General features: G+C 41.1%; 1 pseudogene; it reads right to left on the bottom strand.

The window, feature by feature from the left end:
- Nucleotides 1-17560: 17560 nt before the first annotated feature.
- On the bottom strand, nucleotides 17561-19175 carry LOC140628038 (splicing factor 1 pseudogene; annotated as a pseudogene).
- Nucleotides 19176-20500: the final 1325 nt, after the last annotated feature.

The following is a 20500-nucleotide window of genomic DNA, read 5'->3' as shown; positions in this document are numbered from 1 at the left end:
CAAGAATGGAGTCAAGAAGCTTTTCATAGTGGGTGGGAGGACAGTTTGTTCTTTGGTCTTCTGTCTTTGATCATAGTTTGGATCATCTGTTTGAACAGGACAGTGCTGCTGGTCTTGATTAGATGTAATTAGATGCACTTAAGGGGGGATACTCTTTTCAGAAAAAAAAGAAAATGATCACTAGCTCCTGGGGAAAAGTGCATTGCAAGTATTGTATCTCTATTGTGAATACCCAAAGAAAAAGGTCCCTTCTCCAGTCACCAGACCATGATCCATAGGTTCTAGAAGATGGGATTACCTTGCTCACTTGACAAACGTTTTGATTGGCTTCACAGATGTGTTTATTCAATAAAAAGACATTAGAAAGTTTTGGAGGTATGTGTGTGCAAAAATCATCATTGACAACTGTACAAATACATCCCTTAGATGCCAAGATGATGTCAAATGCCAATGATGGACAACAACCTCCGGAATTCCAGTATTTCTTGAGCAAGGGTTTTAATATTTTGGTGACATTGTTGGTGGCATGGGTTAGTTCACAAATGACAGCATGAAAAACTCTGGCATTGCATCAAAATCTTCAGAAGCCCACAGGATTGCTCCTTCAGTGATAACTTTAGCATAAGACCTGACCCAGGTGGTGGTCTAGATTGTTTCTGAGTCTTTAAGCTTCTTCACACAGTTCCTTTTTGTTATTAGCTGGAAATGGATGTGTTGCAAAGAGGGATGCTTGTCCTCAATCATGGATTATTCTTCTGGTTTGGGAGCAAGAGTTTGACTGCTGACCTAAAGTGGTGATAACCTCAGATAGATGAGAGAACATGGTTCTGTCCAATTGCTTGTTGGCAAAAACCAATAAGCAGTGGACACACACACATACAAGCATGAATCCCTTGGAGCTCTTTCCTGGGTAAAGCTGGCCCAATGACATTCACTCCCTTAAATTGGGCCTGGCAGATTTTGTTAGCTTAGGGCCCATGAACTGAGGATTAGGAACAAATGTTTCCTTTCAAGAAAAACAGGTTCCTCCTCTCCAGGGAGTATCCTAGGTAGGGTGTGCTAACTTTGGAGATTTGCTGGAGACCCAGTTTGGGTGGTACCTTGTTCCAAATGCCAATAGTAATGACAGACAAATTTTCCTCTGTGTAGGAACTAGGTACTTCTAAAATAGCAATGGAATTGATGGGAAAAATGAGAAAAATCAATAATCACAGGTGACATTAGGTTCAAAAGTATAAGGCTGAGCCAGAAAGTGGCAAAAATTGGGGATATTGAGGGAGGGAGGAAGAGGGAAGAAAGGGATAAAGAAAAGGAAAAAATAGAAGGAGCAATAGCAGAGCAGGGATAACAATTGAAGATTATTCTACATATTCAGAAGTCAGAAATAAAGACTGAGAAACAAGGCTAGCATGAAAAGGGAGATGATAAAATTGGCACAGGATTGTTTTGTCATCTTGGGCAGAAGTTTTCCACTATCCAGGGTCATCTATCTGCTTATACCAAGTTTCTTGGGAAATTTCTCTCCTTTGTCTCATAATCTGCTTCAGATGAGTTTCAGGAAACTCTCAGTTTTAAGTCTCCAGTTAAGGGAGATTGAATTGAGATCCCTTACTCTGTAGTGTGTTGAACTTGGAGGTATAAAGCCAGGTTGCACTATAAGATTTATAGCCCTCAAGTCTTTTATAAAGCAGAGGACAGGAGTGCTGCAGGGACAGGTACAAGGAATGAGTAAATCTGCAACAGTGGGTTGCAGTCCCTCTGGTGCTTTGGGCTTTAAAAGATACTGGGGGGATTTAGGAAGAGGCACTAGGGATCTCATAAGGCACTAGAGTCTTTCTTTCTCCCACATTTGTAGATATGAAGCCCAGAGGACATCAGACACTAAGAAAAGTAAATCATAAAAATGAGGTAATTCTAAGGAAGAAGAGAGTTGGGGAAATAAGAGTGTAAAGTAAATAAGGAAAGCCACATGTGAGAGCATACCGGGTCATCTCAGCCAAGGAAATCAAGAGAATGCCCTTCCAGTGAGCCCTTAATACTGGCTTTTCAGTGTGTGGTACTGGCACAAAAACAGACACATAGATCAATGGAACAGAATAGAGAATCCAGAAGTGGACCCTCAACTTTATGGTCAATTAATATTCGACAAAGCAGGAAAGACTATCCACTGGAAAAAAACCAGTCTCTTCAATAAATGGTGCTGGGAAAATTGGACAGCCATGTGCAGAAGAATGAAACTGGACCTTTCTCTTACACCATACACAAAGATAAACTCAAAATGGATGAAAGATCTAAATGTGAGACAAGAATCCATCAAAATCCTAGAGGAGAACACAGGCAACACCCTTTTTGAACTTGGCCACAGTAACTTCTTGCAAGATACATCCATGAAGGCAAGAGAAACAAAAGCGAAAATGAACTATTGGGACTTAATCAAGATAAAAAGCTTCTGCACAGCAAAAGAAACAGTCAACAAAACTAAAAGACAACCTACAGAATGGGAGAAGATATTTGCAAGTGACCTATCAGATAAAGGGCTAGTATCCAAGATCTATAAAGAACGTATCAAACTCAACAGCAAAGAAACAAACAATCCAATCATGAAATGGGCAAAAGACATGAACAGAAATCTCACAGAGGAAGACATAGACATGGCCAACAAGCACATGGAAAAATGCTCCGCATCACTTGCCATCAAGGAAATAGAAATCAAAACCACAATGAGATACCACCTCACACAACTGAGAATGGTGAAAATTAACAAGACAGGAAACAACAAATGTTGGAGAGGATGTGGAGAAAGGGGAACCTTCTTGCACTGTTGCTGGGAATGTGAACTGGTGCAGCCACTCTGGAAAACTGTGTGGAGGTTCCACAAAGAGTTAAAAATAGACCTGCCCTACGACCCAGCAATTGCACTGCTGGGGATTTACCCCAAAGATACAGATGCAGTGAAACGCCGGGACACCTGCACCCCGATGTTTCTAGCAGCAATGTCCACAATAGCCAAACTGTGGAAGGAGCCTCGGTGTCCATCGAAGATGAATGGATAAAGAAGATGAGGTCTATGTATACAATGGAATATTACTCAGCCATTAGACACGACGAATACCCACCATTTGCTTCGACATGGATGGACCTGGAGGGTATTATGCTGAGTGCAATAAGTCAATTGGAAAAGGACAAACATTATATGGTCTCATTCATTTGGGGAATATAGAAATTAGTGAAAGGGAATAAAGGGAAAGGAGAGAAAATGAGTGAAAATATCAGTGAGGGTGACAGAACATGAGAGACACCTAACTCTGGGAAATGAACAAGGGGTAGTGGAAGGGGAGGTGGGTGGGGGGTTGAGGTGACTGGGTGATGGGCACTGAGGGGGGCACTTGACGGGATGAGCACTGGGTGGTATACTATATGTTGGCAAATTGAACTCCAATAAAATTTTTTTTTAATAAAAAAATTTTAAAAATACTGGCTTCTCATTGAAGCAAAAGATCTCTCTCACTCAATAGGTTGGGGGCCAAGGGAGGATGGAAAGGCCAAGGAAAAAAGCATGTTGACAAGTTAAGGATCCCAAGAAGACTGGAAACTGCTGTATTTGTGGAAGGCCCTTTGTTACCTCAATGTTAAACTATACTGTCATAAATTCATGGTATGAGTGTGTGGTGCTGCAAAATGCTAGCCTAAGTGTTGTAACTCATGGATAGGTGTGGTCTGTCAGCCTATTTTAGGCTTTGGAACAGCATCTGATATTTCAGGCTTAGGACCATTAATAAAAAGGTGGTGATCACAGGCGAGGAGTGGTCTTAATCAGTCCCTAAGGTTAGAGACAGACTCATCATACCCTTGTTGACAGGACTAGATTATTCCTCAGTCAAGGAGAGGGAGGGGAAAAGCCTTTGGGAATCACCTTTATTTATTTGTTTTATTATTATTTTTATTTTATTTTTTATTTATGATAGTCACACACACACAGAGAGAGAGAGAGGCAGAGACACAGGCTGAGGGAGAAGCAGGCTCCATGCACCGGGAGCCCGACGTGGGACTCGATCCCCGGTCTCCAGGATCGCGCCCTGGGCCAAAGGCAGGCGCTAAACCGCTGCGCCACCCAGGGATCCCTATTTATTTGTTTTATTTTTTGGAATCACCTTTAAAAGGTTCTCCTTTCTCTAGGACTTAAGCGAATCTGGAGGAGGTGTGTTATTTCTACAAGGGTTTGCTATATCCTCATTTATGGTGGCCATTTAGCCTTGTCAACCCAGGTCCTGTCACCTTTTGGTCCCACTAAAAAGTGTGCTAACTGATATAGGTCAGGGAGCTCAGGAGCATAAAGCCCCCCAAATTTTCCCGAATTGCTCAATACATTTCTCTTCTTTCAAGAGAGAAGGGAAATCATTGGGAAATCATTGACAATGGTGTGGAAGTCATCCCCAAACAACGTTGTGATTGAGGGTGTTGGATTTCACTCAGGACCTACTTGGAAGGGAGCAGGTGAAAATCTAGGTCTAAAGGTGAGAAGGAGGGCAGCCCGAGTGGCACAGCAGTTCAGCGCCGCCTTCAGCTCAGGGCCTGATCCTGGAGATCTGGGATCGAGTCCCATGTCAGGCTCCCTACATGGAGGCTGTTTCTCCCTCTGCCTGTGTCTCTGCCTCTCTCTCTCTCTCTCTCTCTCTCTCTGTGTGTGTGTGTGTGTGTCTCATGAATAAATAAAAAAGATCTTTAAAAAAATGAAAAAATAAAGGTGAGAAGGAGCTGAGGAAGGGCAGGAGAAGGAAGGGAGGCCAGAGATCAGGAAGAAGGGAGTCCAGAGAGAATTGGGGTTATAAGAGGCAGAAACAGCTAGGCAAAGGGGACTTAGTCTTTTTGTAGGAAGAAGGCCGAAGTTGTTTAAAAGAGCCTCCATAGTTAGAAGTCTATCTGAATTGCTCCTTTTCTCAGTGGCTTCTTACATGTTAAAGGAAACCAGCCCTTTTGAGTTAGCTACTTTTCTTTTGTTCTAAGGCACCATGCAAATATACAAGTTTTTACTTGTCCCAAGATCCTCCCCTTGGAGTTCAATATAGTCTTTCCTGAAGTCCCATCACTTAGAGAGGAACTTAACAGTTAGGATCATAGTGGCAGAACATATGCCCACTGGGGGTGTATGGGGGCAGGGAGAAAGGTTGGGGAGATTATGTTTTCCATAATAAAAGAGATCCTAGATGGGAGAAGGGCCGTGTCCTACTTTAGGACTATCAGCTAATTCTCTACTTGCCCAGAGAATCCCAAAAGACAAAGGTAAATAGAAGCAGTGATTTATCAGACAATAATAGGTTAAACTTTCAAAGAAACCCAAGAATGAAACTTTCACGTAACAAGGAAAAACTGGAACCCAAGATCAAAGGGGGACCCAACAGATGTCACCAAGAAGGGAGGAAACAAGGGTCACTCAACACATTCTCTCCATATTTGAAACCTCTGCAGGCTTCAGGGCTCATCTAGGCTCTAAGTCATGGCATCCAACTGCCAGGAAAAAAATACTTAAATGATCCAAATAGAGGCTGAATTCTTTATTCAGCTGATGCGCCTCAGGGAGCACCTCAAAATTAGGTAACACTCTTAGCTGAAGTAGAATTGGAATTGTCATAAGACAAGAAGAAAGGGGTACATGACTTTAATATTGTCCCAGGTTACAGTTTTCTTTATAACTGCTGCAAAGCTTGCTGTTGGAAAGATTGAGATGGAGTGATTTCCATGCCTCTTACTCAGGTGCAATTTCTAGGGCAATTTCATTTTGGCAGCTGATAGGATTCTTTGGAGAGCTCTTTGTAAGCCTGGATGGTTGTCTGTTGGCTATCTAATGCCAGTTAAGGTTCATGGGAGCAGGAGATAGAAAAGAAGAAAAGCCCAACAGAGAAGGGGTGGAGATGGGGTAGAAGGAGCAGAGGCAAAAGTCTAAGCACAAAAAACTGGGGTCTGTTTTAATTTTTTTATCATAGGAAGTAATAACCTGGGTTCATTTAGGGGCATGACCCACACAAGACATTGCTCCTTTAACCACTTGGTGATAATTGGGTTTGAGTCTATGCTTTGCATCTAGCACGCCCTTGGCAATAGCCCTCCCAAATACAAGAGTCCTTTGGCCACTGCAGTAGCAGCTAAAGCAAACCCCAAATGGACAGGTTTTCTATTACTGAAACTGAAGCCAGCCAGGGAAAGGGAGGCAGAAAAACTGTTAGGACTAATTTTCTGGAACAATGCATTCCTGAACTCTGCCCAGCCACACCCTTGCCCCACCCTGAGGCCCTGGCCACTCCTGATCGTGGAATTCACACACAAGCCAGCGGCCAAGTTCAGAGCTGAGGAACACCTGTGTCTATGAGGAAATGAGCTGGTCTGATCTCTTCCCTCTTCCCAGAGGCTACAAACACAAGAGGCTCACATAGTCTGGCATTTCCCTGCCCAGCAGCAGGACACAGGCTGACTCATTGGCAAGCATTAAGCAACTACTCTGAGCCAGCCTCAGTGAATACAAAAGTGAAGAACACTGAGCTCTGAATAAACAGTTGATAAATTTAGCTTTACTCATACATTTCTTCGCTCAGCAATGAGCTCTCCCAGAATTGGCAAAATCCACCATTCGCAGGATCTGAATATCAGAGCATTAAGAAGTTCAAAGTCTTGCAGTTTGTGATGGGAGAGGTCAAAGGTAAGGAGGAAAGATAAAATCTGAGAGGTCCAACTTTCTAGCTGATCAATGACTTCAATAAAAATATCAAGGCTTTTCCTAGAAGCCATTGATACAGCCCTAACCCTACACCTTCTTCTCTTTATACCTATTCTGCTTCCAATACTAGAAGGGTAATTTTTTTTAATATTTAATTTTGAAGTACGTTGGATCAAGAAGGAGCTTTAACACATGGAGTATTACAAGTGCAAAACAAAGAGTGTATTAGACTAGATGTGTGGGGTAATTTCCTTGGCCGAGCTCACCTATCCCACGAATATTACAAAGCTCATAACCAGTCTCCATGAAGTGTTTTTCCAAGACTAGGCTATACCTGCAAAAGATTGTTTACCTGCAAAAGATTATTTACCCCCTGCCTTTGATGGGGTTCTTAGAAGCAGTGGATGACACAGGAATTCCTGTTGAAGTGATATATTGAAGAAAAGCTCTAGGCAGACGGAGTAGGGTGGCCAGCAGGAATGTGATCTCAGCAGGAGACCAGCTTTAGCCTGATCCCACAGGGAAGCTCCAGCACACCAATCACACCCTTGTATGTTATTGGCCAAGGTCTGCTGTAGGCAAAGGGGCATGGAGATTGCCAGGCAATCTAGAGAAGAAGGCATCTGTAAGTTATCAGCTAACAGTTGCAGCTGGAATATGAGTATAAGGGCAGGAAAAAAGGATCTGGGTGAGGCATCAACAGTCTCCACTACCACTCCCTCCATCATTATCTTCTAAATCAGGAGTCAGCAAACTTTCCATAAAGGGCCAAATTGTAAATAGTTTAAGCTTTTACCATATGGTCCCCCGTCACGACCGCTCAGCTCTCTCATCATAGTGCAAAAGTAGCCATAGACAAAATGTAAATGAATGTACAATATTGTGTTCCAATAAAATTTTATTTACAAAAACAGGCTCTGTTTCTTCCACCTGTCCTTTTGGAAACAAGCAGCGATCTTGGTCTGCCACTAGCATTGGGTATGAGAGGCAAATGTGGACTGTGGTGGAAAAGACTGGGCTTCTAGCCACAGCCCTGTCTCTCCTCAGCTTTTTCACATGTCAGTGCCAGAAACCCAACTCAAATGAGCTCAAGGAAAATGGAATAAGTGGAAGGAGCACTTAGTAACTCAGGTAGTCTAACCGTGAGTGGGCTGGTCTCAGGAGCGACAGTTCTAATAAGACCTCAAACTCTTTAGGACCTGCCCTCTACTTATTCCGCATTTTGGCTTTGGCGTCTTCTACTATCAGTAGACTTGATTTCTGCACCAGAGAACATGGCCTCTGGCAGTTCTGGACTCAGCTATGAATGACTCTAGCCCTAGGAAGAAAAGAGGATCTTCTCTAGCTTGGGGGAAGTAAGAAGATCAGAGGAAGAAAATTGGACCATGTGCCCATCCATGGGTCATTCACTCTCCTTCCTCTCTCCATGGCCAGGACAGTAGACAAGGTCTGACACAAGAAAAATGTTGAAGAAAGCCCAGATCCGGCCACTGGGGAATCATTTTGACCCAGAATATCCCTCAAATTATGCCAATACAGTAACGTTGAGCTACTAACCTCTGGAACCTCAGTTTCCTCTTCCTCCTCTCTACTGTGAGATTTCAGCACTCAACAAATATTTTTTGAGCACATACTATGTGCCAGGTACTATGCTAGGTAGGTAGCATTCAATTAGTATGAACAAAACCAGAAATGTTTCTGTCTTTACTTAAATTTCCACAAGTGAGCTTTGCAAATCCCCAAACAGCAGACCCAGGTCTTGGTTCCAGTGGTTTGAGAATCACAAAACAAGGCACATGGCTCTAAAGAATAGTCCCCATTTTACCGTTTCTACTTCTTTCTCCCTCATTATCTCTATCCTACTGCATTGTCCTCCATCATTCCACTGAAACTACCTCAGGAAAAGTCACCAGGTACCCTTTTATTGCCAAAATAAATGCACCATTTTTATCCTCACTTGTATTAAATTTGGGTGCAATTGATGTAGCTGCCTACTGCCTATGTTCTAAAACTGTCCTTTCCTAGAAGATATGTACTCTTCTGGTTCTCCTCCTAGATATCTGAATGAGAAGTCATTTAATTATGCTTTGTAAAATTTGTACTTTCTATGCTTTTTTTTATAAATAGGAAGTTTTGTATTGAAAATTTAAATTTTAAAATAAAATAATTTAAGTTAAATAAGGTTAATCAGAAAGTTAAGAAGTCTAGGATTCAAGAGAAAATGAGTTTTAATCTAACTCTAATTCTATTTAGTTAACAGGATAAATTCTGTACATTTCATTGACTTAAGAAGAGGGGATATTGCTAGATTCAATTTAATAAACATTGGCTGTACATTCTCTGCATCAGAACGTGTGTGTGTATATATATACATATATATATATTACTAGGCATTAGAGGGGATATTGCTAGATTCAATTTAATAAACATTGGCTGTACATTCTCTGCACATATGTGTGTATATATATATACATATATATATACATATTACTAGGCATTAGAGGTATAAAGATGATGAAGACTCCGCCAAGAACTTTTACTAAGAGTGTTGGTGGAGGGGCTGAAAAGCTTCTGTAGATGAGATAATTGTCTTGAGGTATGAGTAAGTGTTTAGCAGGTGAACAAGGTGGCATGCCAGACAGGCCAGGGCAGGTATATCAGAAAACGGCAAAGTTGGTGCTGGCAGTCCTGAAGAGGTCTTCATGACTGAAATGTGAAGTTTAGGAGTGGGGATAGAGGAGCCAAGATGAGGCCAGAAGGAAAAACGGAGTCAAATGAAGGAAAGAAAATGAAATTTGAACTTTTCATGAAGGCAATGGAAAGGCAGTAGAGCTGGGGTTCCCTAATCTAGGCTATTATATGGTTGACCATCTTTTTATATATGTTAGCCACTTCAATTTCTACTAGGTTGCCTATCTTTTTCTTATGAATGGGTAAGACATTATATAATCTGGAACCTAAGAATTTGTCCATTTTCCAACGTTGCAAATATTTTCTCTCAGTTTCTCACTAATTTCGTATGCTTGCCTATGTGTCTTTGCCATACAGAAGGCCTGTAGTTTCATGTAGATACATGGTCTTTTGCTTTAGTGAATTCAGAGAATTAATCTTGTGTCTTAAAAAAATATCCCTCTCTATTTTAAATGTGAAAAATATTCTCTTGTCTAATTTTGTAGTTTTGTTTTGGTGGTTAGCTCTTTATTCTAGCTGGGGAGTTATTTTTGTGCATAGTATAAGGTAGAGATCTAACTTTTTTTCTAAATGAACCATCTTTCACAACACCATTTATTGTATGGTCTATTATTTTCCACAGTATGAAATGCCATCTTAATCACATTCTAAATATTCCAGCTTCCCCTATGCACATCAATTTATATCTGTAAATATGTATAAAATTTAAAAACACTAAAACTTCAATTAGAAAATGGCCAAAAGACATAAACAGACAATTCATAGAGAATATATTTGGCTAATCTCCAACCTCAATAGAAACATAAAGTGCTGATTAAAAGTACTGATTAAAATAATAAAATAAAATAGTTTATTTTTAAATCAGCAAAATGTCACACTAGTGATTAAAAATAAGCCAGTTAATAAAGGTACATTTTAATGAGCATTCTCATTCTCTGCTGATGAGAATGTAAATTGGTGCAATCTTTCTGTCCTTAAAGCATTAATTCTCATTAACACAACAAATTATCTTTTAGCAGTGCATTCTAAAGAAACAATCAGAGATTCAGTCAAGGATTTATATAAAGGATGTAAATCACAGTTATATTTAAAACCATGACAAATTTAAAGCAACCTAAATGTTGAACAATACAGATTAGTTAAATTAATTATGGTACAAACATATGACAGAACATTATACTTTTATAGTTCTATTTTTAAAAACAGTTTTTCAGTAAAGCAAATGTTTTTGCATGACTCAGTATCCATTAATTAATAATAAGTCTTGCCAGGGCAGCCCGGGTGGCTCAGCTTTTTAGCGCAGCCTTCAGCCAAGGGCCTGATCCTGGAGCCCCGGGATTGAGTCCCACGTCGGGCTCCCTGCATTGATCCTGCTTCTCCTTCTATCTGTGTCTCTGCCTCTGTCTCTATGAATAAATAAATAAAATCTTTAAAAAAATAAGTCTTGCCAAATTAATTTCATTTCTTTTTTGAAGGAAGGGACAACTAGACTACTATGTAAGTGGAATTCAACACATTTAAAGGGTGTTTAGAATCCCAAATATTCATGTGTAGAATTCCTGGTATACCTGATACGTTTATGGTTGCCAGGTACTAGATATACACATGTAAATAAAATGTAATACCTGCCCTGAAGTTCATAATACAAAGATAAAAGATAACAAACAAATGGAAAATTACAATACAATGTTGTAAATGCAAGAGTATTCAGACTCATTCCATAAGAGACCAAAGAAGTGGGTATGAACTCTACCCAGAGGCATCAGGGCAAAATGACATAGAACTAGTATATCTGGATTTCTGCAAGATGTTTCAGAAGTACTCTCCCATTCTCTGTATGGATCTTAGTGGAAAATGCTGGAAGGATGGCAAATAAGTTTGATAGGTCCATTGCAAAACCATATCTGATAATCACTCTCTATTAGCAAATTTCAGAATACTGTACTTGATCTTTCTGATTCTTTCAAGAATGTTTTAAATGATTTGGATGTAGACACAAAACATATACTTTAAGCATTTAGAAATGACTCAAAGATGGGAGGAATAGTTAACATAAAAAATGAGGGCATCAAGAGTCCAGGACTATCTGGCAAGGCTTAATGATGGACCTCACTGACAGGATGAGAGTTAACCACCGTTAATTCAAAGAATGGGTCTTCTAGAGTCTAGAAGACCAAGGGAGTCTCAAGATCCTACTGGAAATCCTAGCTAATGCAGTAAGTAAGACAAAAGGAAATAAAAGATTTACAGATTGGGAAGAAATAAATAAAACTGTCTTTGTTCACAGGTAACATGATCACCGATGTAGAAAATCTGAAAGAATCAACAAAAAAACTTCTAGAACTAATAACCAGTTACAGTACAGCGGTAAGATACAAAGTTAATACACAAAAGTCAATAGCTTTCCTGTATACCAGCAATTAACAAGTGGAATTTGAAATTAAAAACACAATACCATTTCCATTAGTACTCCAAAAAATGAAGTACTTAGTTATAAATCTAACAAAATATGTACAAGATATATATAAGGAAAATTATAAAACTCTGATAAATGAAATTAAAGAAGTAAAAAGAGTAATATTCTAAATAAATGGACAAATATTCTATATTCGTGGGTAGGAAGATTCAATATTGTCAGGATGTCAGTTCTTCCCAACTTGATCTATTGATTCGATGCAATCACAATCAAAATCCCAGAAAGTTATTTTGTGGATATTGACAAATTAATTCTAAAGGTTTTTTTCTTTAAGATTTTCATTTATTTATTTGAAAGAGAGAACAGGAGTGGTAGGGGAAGGGAAAAGGGAGAAGGAGAGGTAGACTCCTAATTCTAAATTAGAGATAAGCACTCCACTAATTCTAAAGTTTATATTAAGAGGCAAAATACCCAGGAAAGCTAACACAATATTGGAGAAGAAAACAAAGTTGGAAGAGTGACAGTTTTCAAATTCAAGACTTTCTATAAAGTTACAATATCAAAAATAGTGTATCATTAGTAAAAAGAATAGATAAAAAGATCAAAGGGACAAATTGGCCCAGAAATAGACCTACATACATATAATCAATTGATCTTTGACGAAGGAGCAAAGGTGATTCAATAGAGCAAAGACACTCTTCTCAACAGATGGTGCTGAAACAACTGCATATTCAAGTGAAAAAAAATGCATCTAGGCATAGATGGGATACCTTATACTCTTCACAAAAATTAACACGTAACACATCATAGACCTAAGTGTAAAATGCAATACAATAGAATGGCATGATAAGCTACTCGAAAATAATATAAGAAAAAGTCTAGATGACCTTGGGTTTGGCAATAACTCTTTAAATGCAACACCAAAGGCATGATCCATAAAAGAAATAATTGATAAGCTGGACTTCATTAAAAATAACATTTCTGCTCTGTGAAAAACACTGTCAGGAGAATGAAAAGACAAGCCACAGACTAGGAAAGGATATTTGTAAAAGACATATCAGATAAAGGACTGTTATCCAAAATATGCAAAGAACTCTTAAAATTCAACAGTAAGAACACAAACAACCCAATTAAAAACGGGGCTAAAGATCTTAACAGACAGCTGAACAAAGAAGATATACAGATGGCAAATAAACATATGAAAAGATGTTTCACATCATATGTCATCAGGGAAATAAAAATTAAAACAACAATAAGATACCACTACACAGCTATTAAAATGGACAAACTCTAGAACACTAACAATACACAATGCTGGTGGATGTGGAGCAGTAAGAATTCTCATTCATTGCTGGTGAGAATGTAAATGGTATGACCACTTTGGAAGACAGCTTGGTGGTTTCTTACAAAGCTAAACATACTTTTACCATATGATCTAGCAATCATGCTCCTTGTTATTTACCCAAAGGAGTTGAAAACACACAAAAACCTACGCACGGGTATGGATAGCAGCTTTACTCATAAGTGCCAAAACTTGGAAGCAACCAAGATGTCCTTCAGTAGGTAAATAGATAAATAAACTGTGGTCCATCCAGGCAATGGAATATTATTCGACTCTAAAAATAAGTGAGCTACCAAGCCATGAAAAGACATGAGGAAGCTTAAATGCATATACTAAGTGAAAGAAGCCAATCTGAAGAGGCTACATATTGTATGATTCCAACTATATGACATTCTGGAAAAAGCAAAACTATCAAGACGGTAAAAACATCAGTGATTTCTAGGGGTTGGGGGAGGAAAAGGTGAATAGGCAGAGCATAGAGGATTTTCAGAGCAATGAAACCACCCTATAACATTATACTATACTATAATGGTGGATCGTGTTATTATACATTTGTTCAAGCCTATAGAATACACACCAAGAGCAAACCCTAATGTAAACCAGGGGCTCTGGATGATGACAATGTATCGTTGTGGGTTCATCAGTTATAACAAATGCAGCATTTGTTATACAAAGGAGCAAAGGTGCTCCTTTGATGGGGGGATATTGATAACGTGGGAGGCTCTGCACGTATGAGGGCATAGGTTATACAGGAAATCTCTACCTTCTGCTCAACTTTGCTGTGATTCTAAAATTGCTCTAAAAAATAAAAAAAAAGATGAAGGCATTTTGAGAGCAAGTTCAATGTAATTTTAGAGGACACCAGTGCATTCCTGTCCAAGACATGAGGTGTACCAGCATTATGGTCATCTGTAATGGATGAACCACACTGAAACAAGACAGGTATTTCCCATTCAGGATGGCCTATTCCTTGCCAGATCACATTGGAAGAAAAGGAGAGAACTGGGACTACTCCATGTGAGAAAGAGAACATGAGAATCATTCCCAAATGTCTGATGGATCACATTTATTCTATATGGCAACATAGGGGAGACAGGGAATGTTAGAAGGGGGCATATTTCCCAACATTTGAGAAAGCACTTATAAGCAGGATGTGCATCTAAATAACAGTGTTGAAAACTTATTCTGTATCATGGAATTTCTCTTTTAATCCTTACTCCATTGTATGAGGTCAGTATTACCATTATCCTCGTATCACACATATAAAATAGATTTGCTGAATTGAATTAAAATAAAATTTATTTAAGCTGCCAAATAAATAAAACAGATTCCCTTCAAGGCAGTAAGTATCCAGTTTGATGCACAGGGCATGTAGCACTGGGTCCCTTCCAGTCTAAAATGCTATAATTCTATTTTTAGATGAATTCAAGATCACAGTATCTCTGTTCAGGAAAAGCACGTGAAAATTTGCTATATAGTCATTCAAAAAGAAGCAAGAATGAAGAGTCTCTGTGTAGCAGAGATTAGTCATGTTTTTCTTCCAGAGGCAGCCGCAAATCTATCAACTTGCTGAGCCATCTTGCCCACTGTAGTGGGTGAATTAAATGCCCAGATCCATTGCCTGGTGGAACCCAGATGCCCATGTTTCTCCCACACCAAAGTCTCTGGTGTGGTGACAGTTCAAATGCCATGGCTTCCACCTCTGTTTTCCTGACTGGTCCTCCTACTCCTCAGCTGAGATGGGAGTCTTATCCACCACACATTTGACATTTATGAGCATGTAATATGTGCTAGGTCCCATGTAACTTGTCCAAAAAACCATACTAATAATAAATACTAATGTTATTCCATTTTTTAATTAAGTAAGTTCTATACCCAGCATGGAGCCTGAACTCCTGTCCCCAAGATCAAGAGTCACATGCTCTACCAAATGAGCAAGCCAGGTGCTCCATTGTTCTTGCCATTTTATAGACATAGAAACCAAGGCGTAGCAAGCCTCTGAAGTACCAGAACTACTACAGGCTGGACCTAGGATTCAAACTTGGATCTATTGATTTCCAAATCCATGTTCTTACCCATTATCTCCTGGAACTAGTTCTCTTGGCTAAGACCCTCATATCTTGCCTAAGTGCTACCATGCTTAGGATCATGGATGGATTGATTATCTATAACCATGGAGTTTATCTACTCACAAGAATTGTACATAAAATATCTCAGGGCTGTGCCCCACCAGACAGATTAGATGCCACAGAGAATGACTTCTGAACCAGCAGCAGATCTCCTGGATGTCCTTTGGAGCCAGCCACCAAGACCAAATTGGTTTCTCTTAAGCCTGCTTCCATAGTCCCATATTGCTACATTCCCACCACAAACTAATAAAGATGATAAGGATGGAGGAAAGGGAGAGGATGTGTGAATCAAAAGTGAAATAGTCTGAAATTTTTCACATCCTTTAAGCTCTTGAAATATAACTGAAAGTGTTATCAGAAGTAACTGGGGGAAATTCAGAGTGAAAGTTTATGTGAAGCTTGAAGGAATGGAGAAAGATGGAACAAAAGTATCAGCAGAAATAGTAAAGAAGTAATGATATATTTGATATATAATGACATATGCAAGATACTATTGGAAAAAAGAAGCATATGGAAGAAGGCAATAGCAGGTTACTAAAAGCAAGTGGGCAAGTTTTCACCTTGTGAGGAAAGTCTATGGAGATCCCAAGTAAGCTGTAGACATATTCCCATTTTGAGTACAGCAAATATCTCAGTCCCACAAACCCTGAGCCTAAACTGGGGATCGGCAATGCTTGGTGATTAAAGTTCCCTGGGAAAAGGCTTGGAATAGGCATAGAGGTTTAGTGGGCTTATCCCAGCATCAGACATGGTTACACATCAAGGAGCTGAGTGAGATAGGTGAGCCCTGGGGAAACTTTCCCACATGTGAAGAAGACCTGCAGTTCCCCTGCCTGTTTCTGGAATACTGGAACTCTGGGAATTTGTTGGTCTTGCACTATGAAGACATTCTCAAACCTACACGGCAGCTTCAGGAGCTGAGAACAGCTACCTATAGCAGGATGCTGGAGTCGAGATAAAGGCAATGACCAAGGGAAGATCTCAGGAAATGGTCTGACTGGCCATGCTATATGTGTGCAGCAAGAGAGATGTCAATGGGTGATTCCATCCAGAAGGCCTGTAAAATCTCTAGAGAAGGTCTGTGAAGATATTGAACCAGTTAGTGGAAAGACACAAATGAATACAATTATCATTCAATAGTTGTTATAATGAGTATTGTAAATTCATTATGAGAGTACAAGCCTGTTGACCAACTACATCCTTGTTGTAACTGTTATAATTACTGGCTCAGGGTGGCTTATTTTTTTTTTTAGGGTGGCTTATTTTTTTAAAATTTTTAAACATTTTGCTCTTGTAGTCAATGGAACATTCCCCTTTAATACAAGGTTGAATCATACTCTGAAAAAAAAAAAAAAACCCGGAGAAATTTCTGCAGGTAAACCAGTGAAGAGAACACTCATTATATATTACTGTCAACATAATTATTCCATGAAGAGGGAAGGGGAGAAAAAACGATGTAGAATGAAAAACAAGGGGCTCAAGCCCCTAGGCACTGCAGAACATTCAGATGTTTGGGATTAAAATAAAATTTAAAAGGAAACTTACCAGGAAGTAGAGGAACAAATAGAATCTGAGGCACCTTACGTGCTCAGGAAGCATGGAAAGGACTCTCCAGGGTGGCAGACAAGCCAAAGGTGGCTTGAGTGGCCCCATCTACCACTTGCAGGGGTGCCAGGATGGATGTTGACCCCAGACCTGGAAATTAACCCACTACTCTACAAAGGTGGCAGGGACAAAATTCTCACACTACCAAAAAAAAAAAAATCTCATGGCAACCTTGAAAATCTTAGAACCAAAGGACTCCCCTCCCCACCCCGCAACTGGCCTGACATTCATGGCCAAAGCTATGCCTAAAACCCTTTGCCCCGTCCTCTCCTTGAGAGGACGAGAACAAGGAATGGAAAAAAAAAAAGTAAAGGAATCTAATTGCAGCAGAAGATCGAGGAAGAACATCTCATTGGACAGAGTCTGAAGGAAGGAAGAGATAAGAAACAAATGAGAGGGATCTCTGGGTGGCGCAGCGGTTTGGCGCCTGCCTTAGGCCCAGGGCGCGATCCTGGAGACCCGGGATCGAGTCCCACGTCGGGCTCCCGGTGCATGGAGCCTGCTTCTCCCTCTGCCTGTGTCTCTGTGCCTCTCTCTCTCTCTGTGTGACTATCATAAATAAATAAAAATTAAAAAAATAAAGAAACAAACGAGAAAGAAAGAAATTAATACAAACTTCATGATTATGATATGGAGCCAACACATTCAAATTCTGTCCACAAAGTAACTCAGGCTGCTTTGCTGAACCAGTCTGTTCACCAGGGGCGCTGCTGAGGCTGCCTGGAAGGGCCACCAATGGGCTCCCAAAGTCCTCCCTCTAACGGCTTAGGCCATCACCACCACAGGAAAGTATCTTTGCAGCCATGGCAAGGGGCTCCTGGAAGCCATACTGCTGTTGGGCAGACAGGGTGATGGAGGCTGCTGCTGCCATGGGGGAAGAAAGAGGGCATGGTGCCAGCATCACACCCATAGATGGCATCATATCTTTTCCTTGAAGCAAGCAAGAGACCCCAGAACCCACAGGCATACTTCCCAGTTACTGATCCACTGGAAGAGGGCAATGGTACCCAGGTGGGTGGGGCCCTGGTCCATCTGTGGTGGTAGTGGCTGCATTCAAGGAAGTGGGGGTCCATTAAGGTTATGCTGCATGGGATGTCCAGCATGCCTACCTGTCAGGCTGGGTAATGGGTGTGGGAGGCTGTGGGGGCCACCTCCAGGCCCACCAAGACCACCTCTGTGCATGCCATGGTAGGGCCAACTCTCTGAAGTGCCAAAATTCATCATCTAGAGTGGGCAGCTCTGGGTAGTGGCCATGAGAGATGGTGGAGGTGGATTGTTGGTGGGAGCAGCAGGCCAAGGTGCACTGTCCAGGGGCGTGGTGGTGGGCCCAGAGGTAGAGTCCATAGGTGCTTCACCAAGTTCAGCCCTAAGGGACAAAGATTCTTTATCCATCCATGCTTTATCTTGAGCTGACTGGGTGTCATCAGGCCTTTGGAATTTGCAATCAAAAGCTTTGTGACCACACTTGGTGTGCACTGTGGTATTGGCAATGTTGTGAGTCTCTGAGCTCTGCCAGGGTCTTAAGATCCTGTTATCATATTCCTGAAGAGTCCTATTCAGGCAAGCCAACTACCGAAGCTGCATCTTCCATAGATCATCCTGATCTGCAGGGGTCTCAATAGCCTGTTTCTGGATGCTTCTTATCTGTTCCAGGGCTTTCTTCACATTTTCCATGGTGTTGGCAGAAGCTAGGGCATGACGTGGCTCACCTTCTCTGGGCAACATCTGGCCATCTTTGCTCCCTGCTTTTCCTTGACAGACCCATTTCCCCCGATCACAATCTTGACATTACATTCCTTCTTTATGTTCCTCAAGATGTTCCCACTGGGCCCAATCAGCAGCCCCAAGAAGTTGATTTCTGGATACTCATCTTGTGGACTCACTACTTTATGGCTCACACATGTTGCTGGAAGTTTGTCATCTGCAGGAGGCTCAAAATCAGGGTTGAGGGCAACCATCTCCGGTGAGATTGTGCTGCTCTTCTTCAAGCGTTTTGCTGGTGCAGAACTCCCAGGTGTTAAGCCTCTTTGCCTCCCTATTGTAGATGGGCTCAGGGTCAGGAGGGGATGCCCAGGTCTCCCGTGCACAGTTTATGAGTCAAGTCTTCCATCTGCAGTTGGACTATATAAGCTCTTTCTTGTTCCCGAGTAAGTCCAGGGGGGATAATTGTAGGCATTCCTGACTCACCATCTTCCATTCCGTTGTACCTTGGTTCCAGTGGCTCCTCTTCCACTTTGTACTTGGGAAGTCTGGCGGCATCGTGGCATTTTCTCTGGTCACCATGGAGCCTCCTAGGCCGGCCAGTGGCAGCTTCTTCTTCCTGAACCTTCAAGGGGAGGGGACCTGACAACATTGCCATGGAGCATATGGAGCCCATTCTCTCACACCTCTGACAGTGGCTACACCAGATGTACCCGGTCCATTTTTTGGAAAATGTTTGCTATAAAACAATAAGCCTCTTGTTGCCTGGGTGGCTCAGTCAGTTACATGTCTGCTTTTGGCTCAGGTCATGATCTCAGGGTTCTGAGGTGGAACCCTGCATCTGGCTCACTGCTCAATAAGGAATCTGCTTGTCCTTCTTCCTGTCCCTCTCCCTCTCCCTCTGCCCTTCTCTCTTGCTTGTGTGCTCTTTCTCTCTCTTTTTGTAAAAAAATATTTTATTTATTTATTTATTCATGAGAGAGAGAGAGAGAGAGAGAGAGGCAGAGACACAGGCAGAGGGAGAAGCAGGCCCCATGCAGGGAGCCCAACACAGGACTCGATCCCGGGTCTCCAGGATCATGCCCTGGACTGAAGGCAACGCTAAACCGCTGAGCCACCCAGGCTGCCCCTCCCCTCTCTCTCTAATAAATAACTTTTTTTAAAAAGCAGTAAGCCTCATCATCTATTGTGAGATAATCATAAACTATCTGTTACTAATAAGACTTAAATCCTAAAATATATTGTTTACTGATTATATTCAAATATTCAAAGTTATCCCGATAATAATGATATCAGTACTGCAGCAGACACTTTGAGTGCCCCACCCAAAGCCCTTTGGCCTACACACTATAGGTTGTCTACTGTGAGTAACTGTGACTTTCTGCCTGGGAATGTTTTGCTGGCTACCACAGCATTCAGGACCCTGTGCATGGCAAAATGAAAGTACTGCAAAATTACTGTCCCTCAGGCAGCCCTCAACCAGTGAAGGATGGGAGTTAGTAGTTAAATAGCCCAGCTCTCTATCCCCTTGGTTAGATAACTCTGAGATGTATCTTCTACACTAGCTCCTAGAGTTCCACAGTAGGATTCTTTTCCAGTTTCCCACAGTCATAACTTGCAAAAAGACATGCCTTTTGTTGGCTTCTTTCCTTTCCCTGTCTTCTGTCCCCAGTCCCCAACCAGCCCTTTCTGGGATCCCCTCCCAAATTGACAACACTCTAATCTTTGTTTTACAGTCTAGTTCTGGGGTAGGCCAAACTAAGACTCCTACTAACTTTTTTTTTCTGACATATTTTGCTGGATGGAAGAGCCAGTAGGCTATACAGTAGACATCCATTGCCTTCAGTGCATCCGTGTGAATATGGTATATGTCATTTCTGTTACAGTAGAATAAAGGATTATCATAA

The sequence above is a fragment of the Canis lupus genome, chromosome X (assembly GCF_048164855.1).
Source record: "Canis lupus baileyi chromosome X, mCanLup2.hap1, whole genome shotgun sequence".
Taxonomy (NCBI): Eukaryota; Metazoa; Chordata; class Mammalia; order Carnivora; family Canidae; genus Canis; species Canis lupus.
Note: the sequence above shows the minus strand (reverse complement) of the source record. Positions and strands in the feature narration are given on the sequence as shown.